The sequence below is a fragment of the Typopeltis vanoorti genome, chromosome 11 (assembly GCF_054136105.1).
Source record: "Typopeltis vanoorti isolate ZY-2024b chromosome 11, IOZ_Tvanoo_1.0, whole genome shotgun sequence".
Lineage (NCBI taxonomy): Eukaryota > Metazoa > Arthropoda > Arachnida > Uropygi > Thelyphonidae > Typopeltis > Typopeltis vanoorti.
Genome location: NC_143559.1, coordinates 139,921,136 through 139,931,013, shown reverse-complemented (window position 1 = coordinate 139,931,013; position 9,878 = coordinate 139,921,136). Strand labels below are relative to the sequence as shown.

At 42.6% G+C, this 9,878-nt stretch overlaps 1 pseudogene; it reads left to right on the top strand.

Moving 5' to 3' along the window:
• The first annotated feature begins 863 nt into the window (after positions 1–863).
• Positions 864–1,033, top strand: LOC150102118 (U2 spliceosomal RNA; annotated as a pseudogene).
• The last annotated feature ends 8,845 nt before the right edge of the window (positions 1,034–9,878 follow it).

The window sequence follows — 9,878 nt, the reverse complement described above, 5'->3', positions numbered from 1 at the left end:
GAGGCCTCACTATCTTTATTCCGAAAACAGGCGACAACACAAACGAAATCAGAAATTAGCGACCGATCACACTAACAAATACCGACTACAAGATTCCTCAGGAGAGGATTTTAAAGAAAATACCTCTAACCCACCATCATGGAGCAACATCGTTGCTCAAAGTGTTAAAAAAACGTCCAGGCAGTGTAAAACAGAACGAGGGGGAAGAAAACCAAACAGGACGAAGGGACGACCTCCGAGGAGGATGACGACTAGGAGCCTGTGGCCTTCCCTCTACGAGTAATCCACTCAGACAAGATAAAAAACGTGGTAGACACCCAAGGATCACCCTTCATCGTCACCAGGGACTACAAGACCTTCGGAGTCAGATGGGGGGAATCAGCATTCCCCAACATTAAAAGGATAACAAAAAACCAACTAAAGATTATCCAAGAACTGACTGAAGCAGGAATAACAGAAGTCCACAAGGCAATAACCACACTGGCCAACCTAGATGAGCAAGAACTGGTGGGAAAACTTCTGTCTACACATCCCCAGTGGATGTAGGAAGAAACATCCTGTAAACAAGGTTGGCTACTTTTGCGCCAAACTTATTAAATCAAAATTCTAAGTTTTTCAAATTAAAATTAATTTCTCGGATAGTTTAAACATAACGCCTAGGAAGTGAAAACAGAGGCAATCAACAACAAAGTTTTAGTTAGGTTAAATTAGCTGGTTAACTGCGCCATAGAGAGAAGGTTCATACTTCCCTCTAAAAACAGTGTAAGGTAAATTGTCATGACTTAAGTTTACCCTCCAAAGTCGGGCTTTTTAGCCCGCAAACAGAAATGATGACGGGTAACACCGTGTACACTCTTAAAGTGATCGGTACTCGACTGATCTGTTCTTATCAGCTTAATATCTGAAACGGAGGTCCATCGGACCCCAAGATGTTAAACTGATTTTTGGAACTCGGCGGAATGCTCGGGGCTCGCTCCACGTCTGCCACGAGTTGCTCTGGTCTTGCACTACCTCCAGAGTCGGCTCATTATGTCGAAACCCAAAAGAAGGCACGCTGATTGCACCGGCACCCCCTACAGAGCGGAGCGAGTCTTCTGCACGGCTATCTTTACGACCTGGTTCCAGGGTGCTTCTTCCAAGATGAAGGGCAGCCACTCCAAACACGTCGCAAAACTTTCGACGTTATTTCGCTGTTATTTTTAGGACCCTGGTCGAGCCCGGTTCCCGCGAGACGAAGGGAAGCCGCTCCAAACACACCGCAAAAATTTCAACGTCACATGACTCATAAGAGTTGTGCTCGCTACTACACGAAAAGACCAAAATAAAAAAATAAAACACCAAAGCTTGCTGATGTAGGTGGGGGGGAGGCGTTTTTTTTTCGTTTTTGTGTGTACTATAAACCCCACACGTCTTCTTTTGTTCGTCTGTGTATTACATTACCCCGGCGTGTCTAATAACGACCTGCAAATGCAACACCGCGGTGCGTGTTGCACGTTCCGCCACTGCTGTCGTTCTAGCCCATTTCCTCTGCTGATCACAGCATTTCACCTGAACGCGAACGTGTGACCGGATCCCTCTGCCGGACGTGAAAACGAATCGGGGGGGGGGTCGTCCAGAAGGTTGAGTTGAGGTCTACCAACAAGATGGGATTTGCTATAGATATAAGTGTGCTGATGAAGGTACGGGTTCTGATTGGAAGGGCTCGCCTTGCATCACCACCTCTACAGATCAGAGTCCCTTTATGAGCCCCAGGCTTCCACGCAACGGGTGCAACTTCGGGACCCGGGTCGTGCCCGCTTCCTATAGTGATCACAAGGACGAAGGAAACCGTCTCTTAAGGCCTCGCCTCCAGAAGACCTCGAAAGTCTCTCTGAAAGAAGCAGACCACATCCCCGGCGTGCGGTCATCGCAGGGGAAGACCTCCTTCTTCCGGACCGGAGATAGTTATCGCTTCTCGGCCTTTCGGCTAGGGCCTAATTGAGAGCTGCGTACTACTGTCAAAGTGTAGTATCTGTGTTTAGCAAGTTAGGACTTTTGTTAGGTCCTGCTTAATATCTATCACGGTTCCCTTTTGGGAACCAAGATATTAAGTTTAGATAGCTAGGTTAAAGTGTAGCAAGCTGAAGAGATAGGGTTATTGTTTGTTTTTGTGTAGTGAGCGCGGATGCGTGTTGTAAGTGTTGCTTCTAGTGGTCTTTGTCGGATTTGTATTTTGTTATCGTGAAGTTGATAAGTCCTTTTCCTTTACTTGGCGTGCTCCCCCGCTTCTTCTTTTGCTAGAGGAAGTGTGAGTTCGTCCTGTTTCTAGTTTGTTTGCCAACCCACGTACGATAATGTCTATCCCCAGCATGAACCGTGATCTTACTCTAAGATTTTCCCTTCGAAAAGCGCACATGCCCGAAGACGTAGCAGACGCGACAGTCGCTGTGGTGGGAATGTCAAATGTAAAAAACATAAACTGTTGGGACTTCTTTAAGGGACTATACGAAGTGACAGTTGTGAACGACGTCGCCAAAGATAATCTGTTAACAGAGGGGATAGTTCTTGAAAACGAGCGACATATTCCCACAGCTCTCGGCCACGGCATTAAGCTTATTTCCCTAAGGAAATTACCGGCAGAGATAGACGACGACACCCTAACATCGACTTTCAAGGAGTACGGGTCAGTTATAGGAATTGTCCGTGAAAAATTCAAGAAATACCCTTGCATCGAAATGGGAGACAAAGTAGCTGTAAGGTTAGAAATGAAGAAGGCAATCCCTAACTTCATAAATATTAAAGGTTTTGTAGTTATGGTCAATTACACGGGCATGACCAAGTTGTGCAGCCGCTGCAGACTCGAAGGCCACACGGCCAGAGACTGCCCACAAAACAAATGTGGGAACTGCGGTATAATAGGGCACTCGCAACTAACCTGCACAGCCCCTTGTGCGTTATGCAAAGCTGTGTCACACAAGAAATTCGAATGCAAGGGCCCCGCACCGCAAGAATTTCCAACTTTGAAGGAAAAAAGTTTCCCTGAAATAGATATTTCAAGCACACCCACCACATCCTATGCTGCAGCGGTCAAGGAACCGAGACGCACCCGTCTGTCAAGACCAATAAACCATTCAAAAGTAGCCACACAACAACAGGCAATTGCCGACTTCGAAGAAGCCATACCAACAGACACCACAATCACCGCTCACGTAAGTGAAGAGTCCCCGGTAGCTGACCAGCCGGCACCCCCAAAAGACGACAAAGAAACCTCGGATAACGACTCGGTCAGGGGACACCGCGGCGACCCCCCTAGCGACATGGACACCGACGTGGAATCGGAAGACATCCCCGCACATCCAAGTGTGAGCCCCCCCAGCCCTGACGACTTCACGTCACTGAGGGACCACACCCTCCGCGAAGGAGAATCTGCATCCTTCAAGGAGCCCAGTCAGGGGGGAGACACGCACATTAGCCAAAACAAACCTAAAGCAAAAGACAGCTGGGTGACATGAATGACCAATTTAAGACTGAAAGAAGCGGGGGAAGAGCCTGGCCTGGGTGATGCACCCCACAAGGAGCTGCATCGCCGTGGAGTAAGCCTTCGCTGACCAGGTTTCTCAGGATACTCCGTCCAGTGTGAACTTTATATGGATACAGAAAACAAACCTTAAAAGAAATGTTTTTTTTTTTCCCCTCTCTAATATTGTGAAGATCTTTTTGCAAATTCCTGCATAATCCATGGGTAATTCCAACTCCGCCCATGTCAGTGATTTTAACGTGTCACAAAACTGTTTTTTCTCCCCGTCGCTTAGATTTAGGAACCCTTTTAGTTCATGCGGAGCGGCTTTCAGTATGTTTATGAATAGTGAGATCTACCCACAAGAGATGAATGCTATCCTTATCGAGTGCGAATAAGGGTTCCCCTACTTTAGTTATTTGCTTAAAAATTTTCACTGCTCTCTGGTGGGGTCCTTTAAAGTTTTTTAAGATTGTCGACCCATTTGTAAGAAAATCACCTTCATGGTTTTTTCTCCAATCATTTCTGATTTCCCTAAGTTTAATTCTCGCGATAATCGTGAGTTAGACATTTTGGGAATGTGGGCGGGTTCCTTGGTTTGGGATTGCCCTTTCCCTTCAATAACTAAATGTACCAAAAGCAAAGAAAGTTCTTACCAAGCCTGCTGATGACATGGGCTGGGAGCTCTCGTACACGGTCGCATGAACTGAATCTGTAACCTAGGTCCCCGAAGGTCAATTGCTTACGTACCAATCTTATTAGAGGTTTTGGTTTTGGTTTCGTTTAGTACAGACGTGTTTCTCAGTGCTCTTCGTAATTATTTCAGCAGTGAGAGGTTTTGGTTTCGTTCAGTACAGACGTGTTTCTCAGCGCTCTTCGTCGTTATTTCAGCCGTGATTAAAGTTTTGTTTTTAATGATTAGTTCACAGTTCCTTTCAACATTAAAATAGTTATTGTTTGATGTTTCTCCTGTAGCGTCAACAGCGTGCTCGATCAACAAAGCAGGTAAGACTTATTTTCATCTTCAAAAACATTTTTCAGACCCTGTCCTGTTCCCCGCCCTGTGCAGCACTTTTTGTTTGAAGGGATAAGGCAGGTCCGTCCCCACTTCAAGTCTATATTTAATCATGGATTCACCATATGAGGATCTCCCTTTCAAAGAACTTTTAGCTATTTTTCGGCAAATTGGTAACATTTTACACACGAAATGGCCAGGAAAAGTCCATGAGATTATGTAGGTCGAGACAGAAGACTCTCAAACCTCCGAACTTTCCCCTAACCTTACACATGATAGTGTCATTTCCTCTGCTACAACAACTGACATAGATTCTAATGTGTATTATTTCTGGGAAAACGCCCATGTTACTCCTCTTAATAAACTATTATAATTACGGCTATTTTGCCTGCTTCAGTTTAGGAGTGTCCCTGTTTAACACTTTCATTGCCAAGCTGAAAATTTGAATTTCGTGTGTTGGGCCAATTTTTTTAAATTTTTTATTTAGTCCACGCGATAACGCGTGATCGACCTTTTAAGAAATCTCATCACATGTATCATTCATTGGCAAGCTGAAAATTGTAATTTGTGTGGTGGTCAAATTTTTTTTTATTTTTTTATTTAGTTAGCGGCGATAACGCGTTATCGGCCGTTTGGTGAGAACTCGCATCGCGCGATATCCCTTCATTGGCTATTTACTCGTGGATTCTTAGGGCATTGTAGATGTAAATATACCAAAAAGTATATATAGCATAAGGAACATAAATTTACACATACCTTTTTCAGGGTGTTGCAGCTTTTCCTCTTTCTGCGATGTCGAAAAACTACCGAGTGTTTGTGTGGGCGGGGGGGGGGTGTAGGCAATTTGGGAGAATTAAGTCAGAAAACCCGATTTTTTTTTCTTCGTAATATATATAAACATATATTATATAGGTAGGGTAAAGGTGACAAGGTTCGTTTTTTAAATAGGGAGGGGGAAGGGGAAAGGTGTTTGACGGGTTGCAGTCCGTTTCGACAATTTCTGGTCGTCATCTGAACACATTGGGAAAGTGGATCTATGTCAGGTCGTGTAGGGGAGCCTGAGCTCAATCCCAGCCAATTCCACACTAAGTTTGTAAAATTGAAGGCTAAAATGAACAATATCATAGACTCAGTATCTACTATCTCCACCCGTGAAGAAATTGACGTGGCAGTCAACAATCTTGAATGTATGTAAAATACACTCTGCCTTATACGCAGCTTGTTCTATTTCCACCCCAGCTTAAGTTAACTTACTTCCTGAAGAAATCCTTGCTCTGATCAGGAACAAAAATAGACTCAGACGCCGCTATCACAACACTCTAACTCCGCAAGACCGTCGAGAACTAAATAGAGCGTCCAACGTTTACCTTACATTAGTCTGGCTTGATGGGTTAAGCAAAATTGCTTTTCATATTCCCCTTTGTCTTGTAATGGAAGAACTTTGAATGGAATGTTTGTGAGCTATATGCTCGCCCATTGAGGGCAGTGAAATTAGTTGTGTTCAGCTGAACTTAAAATAAATTTTGGTGTTTTATATTTGTTGATTTCTTCTTGTATTCAGAAGCTTCTTTAACGGGTTTGGGTAGTTACTTGTCTTGGTAAAGAACTTCTCAGTTCGATTTATGAGAAAATAAGAGATATAAGGGATATTAATTTCTCTATGGATCTGGGTGTTTCTTATGAACCAAGGGGCATCCAGAATCATCCTCAGGCACTTATTCTGTAATCTCTGAAGTTTTAGAATGTTTGAATTTGCGGTGTGGCTCCAAGCTGGGGATGCGTAAGTGATAACCAGTCTAATTACCATCTTGTAAATTGTTAATTTTGTTTGCATGTCCAGTTTACTTTGTCTGTTGATCATAGGGTAGAGCTGTGCTAAGACGTTATATGCCTTTGAGTTAATGTAACTAATATGTTTGCTGAATAGCAGTTTACTATCAGGAATCTCCGAGATATTTAACTTCAGTCTGCCATGGAATTTTTACTTCCAATAAATATCCTTCATGGTATGGATTTTCTTTCTATTAAACAGTATGGCTGAGCTTTTCTGGGGGTTAACTTGGATCCTCCAGTCTGCCATCCACTTTTCTAAAGTGTGTATGCTAGATTGTGGTCTTTTAGTTGCCAGTTTTGGGCTCAGTGATCTTGCCATCAGTGCGGTACCGTCTGAGTTCAGAGGTATGTCCGCTACATAGATTGAAAACAGGAGAAGTGCAAGAAGAGATCCTTGAGGTATGCCTGCCGAGATCCTGCATCTGGTCGAAACCGTTTCGCCTACCCTGACCTGCATATCTGTTTTTCAGGTAAGAATGTATTACCTTTATTAACCTGACTGGAAAATTTAAAATTTATCAATTTGTAGAGAAGATCTTGATGCCATACTTTATCAAACGCCTTCTCTTCATCGATGAAGATGGCAGCTGTATTGAGTTTCCAGTTGAAGCCTTTAGTAATGATTTCTACTAGACGGCGCACTTGTCGAGCTGTACTATGGGCCCTACGGAATCCGAACTCTCCATTAGGCAAAATTCCTAATTTATCTGTTTCTACTTGGAATCTTGAGAGGATTACTTTCTCTGTCACCTTTCTGAGGCTGGATAATAGGCTTATGGGTCTGTAGCTTTCAGGAAGGTGAGCATTTTTTCCTGGCCTCTTCAGTGGTATGATTGTTGCTGTTTTCCATGTAGTAGGGAAATGCTGGAATCAAAAGATGGAATTTGTAATGTTGATGAGATGGACTTTGGCCTTTCTTGGAAGTAGTTTTACTATTCTGTAAGTTATGCCATCTGGTCCTGGAGCTTTTTTATTGTTTAGATGGGAGATATTTATAATTTCTGTTGGATTTGTAGGTGTGATATGTTTGGAGTTAACTGTGTTCTGTCTTAAGGTTGTCCTAACGACGATGTTTCTTGTACATTAGGTTGATATTTGAATTTGAATACGATGGGTTGCACTGAGATTCTCGGTTATCTACTAGTGCTCTGGCTTTCTCTTCATCTTTGTGAACTGTCCCTTTCTTGGTTTGTATAGGGCGTATGAGTTGCTTTTTGGTGGGTGTTGCTCTTAAGAATTTCCATACAGAATGATCTTCAGTATTAATGTTAGCCAATTTGGTTTCCCATTGATGGTTTCTGTTATTTTTAAAAGCTTCTCTGATCTGCCTGTTTAGATTGTTCAATACTTTTTTATCTTGTGGGGCTCTTGTATTCTGGTATCTCTTCCTGGCTGTATTTTTTGCTCTGATTAGATCCATGATTTCTTCAGGGATATGGTTGGTTGGGTTGAAGACAGTGGGTTGTGTGACTGATTCAATTTCTTTCTGAATTTGTATGGGTAAGTTATTTATTGCTGTGTCAATCTCTTCCTTTTTACTGATATTTGGCACTCGACCAATATGATCGGGAAGAACCTTGGCTAACTTGTCCCATGGTATGAATGTGTGCAGAGGAGAGAATTGATCTGATGAACCTAGATTAAGCACTATGGGACTGTGGTCAGAAGATAATTCGTTGACTGATTCCAATTTGAATTGGTATCTTAAATTTTTAAAGATGACAATGTCCAGCACATCCGAGCCACCCGAAGGGCTGAAATGGGTGGGCTCAGTAGGGCCGGCCACTACAACAGAGTTGAGCATGCATAGTTGAAAAGTGTGTGGCCTTTGGTGTTAGTAGATTAGCTGTACCAAGATGTGTGTTTTGAGTTGAAATCTCCTGCTATTATTATGGAGTCATTTGGACCAAGTATGGAGTCCAGATCTGTTGCCAGCAGAGGAATGCTTGCTGAGTTATATTCAGCACAGATCTTGAGACTCCCAGCATTGAAGGTATGTACCTCCACATCGGACACCTCCAGGTTTACTGTTTTGGGTTTGTCTATTGTATTATGATGCAAATAACTTTATATATATGGCTGTGCCTCCACCTCTTGTGCCAATTCTGTCGTTTTGGTACAAAGTGTATCCACGCATTTTGTGGTTATTAGCTGGTCTTCGGTGTGTTTCACCAATCAAGATTATAGCAGCAGTGATACAAGTTGAAAATTCTTGAAGTTCCAGAATCTTGTTCATCAATCCATTTGCATTCCATGCTAATGGGTGAGAATGAGATGAAATGTTTTGTTCTCTTAGGGCTGATGAGACATGGATCCATTTTTTCTTTATCCCTTAATATTACTGGTGGTATATTTTCTTTATGACTATTTCCTGTTGTTTTGGGTTCTTCCACATTGGTGGTGATTTTCCTCTTCTTTTTCACCAATTGGAACTCTGTATCTGTTTCCAAGGTATGATAACTGCTGTCTTGTGATGTAGCATCTTCCATACTTGGGGAGTGTGCTAAATCTGATTGCATCAGAGTTATGGGCTCTTCACTCATGTCAATTATATTTTAATCTGTGACTGCTGTGGGTGGGAATGTGTCAAAGTCAAAGTGCTTGACTTTCCTTGGCCAATTATCACTCAGCAGCTTTCCTAGCTGAGGAATTCAAAGTATACTTCCTCGAATTTGGCTTCATTCAGAAGTTTTGCCATGACAGTAATTTGGAACTGTGTTAAGACACGGACGCAAAACGGGTAGAGATTGCTCAGGTGTTTCGTGCAGGTAAAGACAATCCTGTGGATGTTTGAAGGTCCACTAGCAAATCCCGTAGACACACTAAGGTGTCTACGGGATTTGCTATAGCAATAAGATGTCACGATATGAAATACAACAATGGTGATACTAGCTGCAGTAGGGCTAGCGTATCGCCCTTGTAAATTCAATTGACTTACCTGGATGAATCGGTATGGAAAATAAAGTGCCTGTTTATGGCAGCAAGCAATTAACTGATATGACTAATGAATATGCATAAATCTCTGAAAGCATATCAAATTCACAGTTCACTATCAATAATACATGACACGAAACACTAACACGCAAGCCGCCATCTTCATTCCTACTCACACTCTTGTCAATGCATTACCATTAACATTACTGACAGGATGGGTGAAGCACTAGTGCTTTTCATATTCCCCTTTATCTGTAATGAGAGTTGTTTGGGAATGAGAGATTTGTGAGCAATTAAGCTCGCCCTCTGATGGCAGTTGTGTTAGCTATGATCGGTTGAGAGAAGAATAGCCTTTGGTCTTTTGTGTTTGTAGTAATCAGTCTCATTGTAATTGACAGTTTGTATTATTAGTGGGTTTTAATGTGAACTTGACTTCACGAAGAATTTTTCTGCAAGATCATGAAGAAGGGAGATGTATGGAGTGCCGGTTTCTCGGTGAATTTGTGAATTTCTGATGAACCACGGTGCATCCAGGATCATCCAGGATGGATTCTCTGTAATTTTGAGGTATTTGATCTTGAAGTGTGAATCCATGCTGGT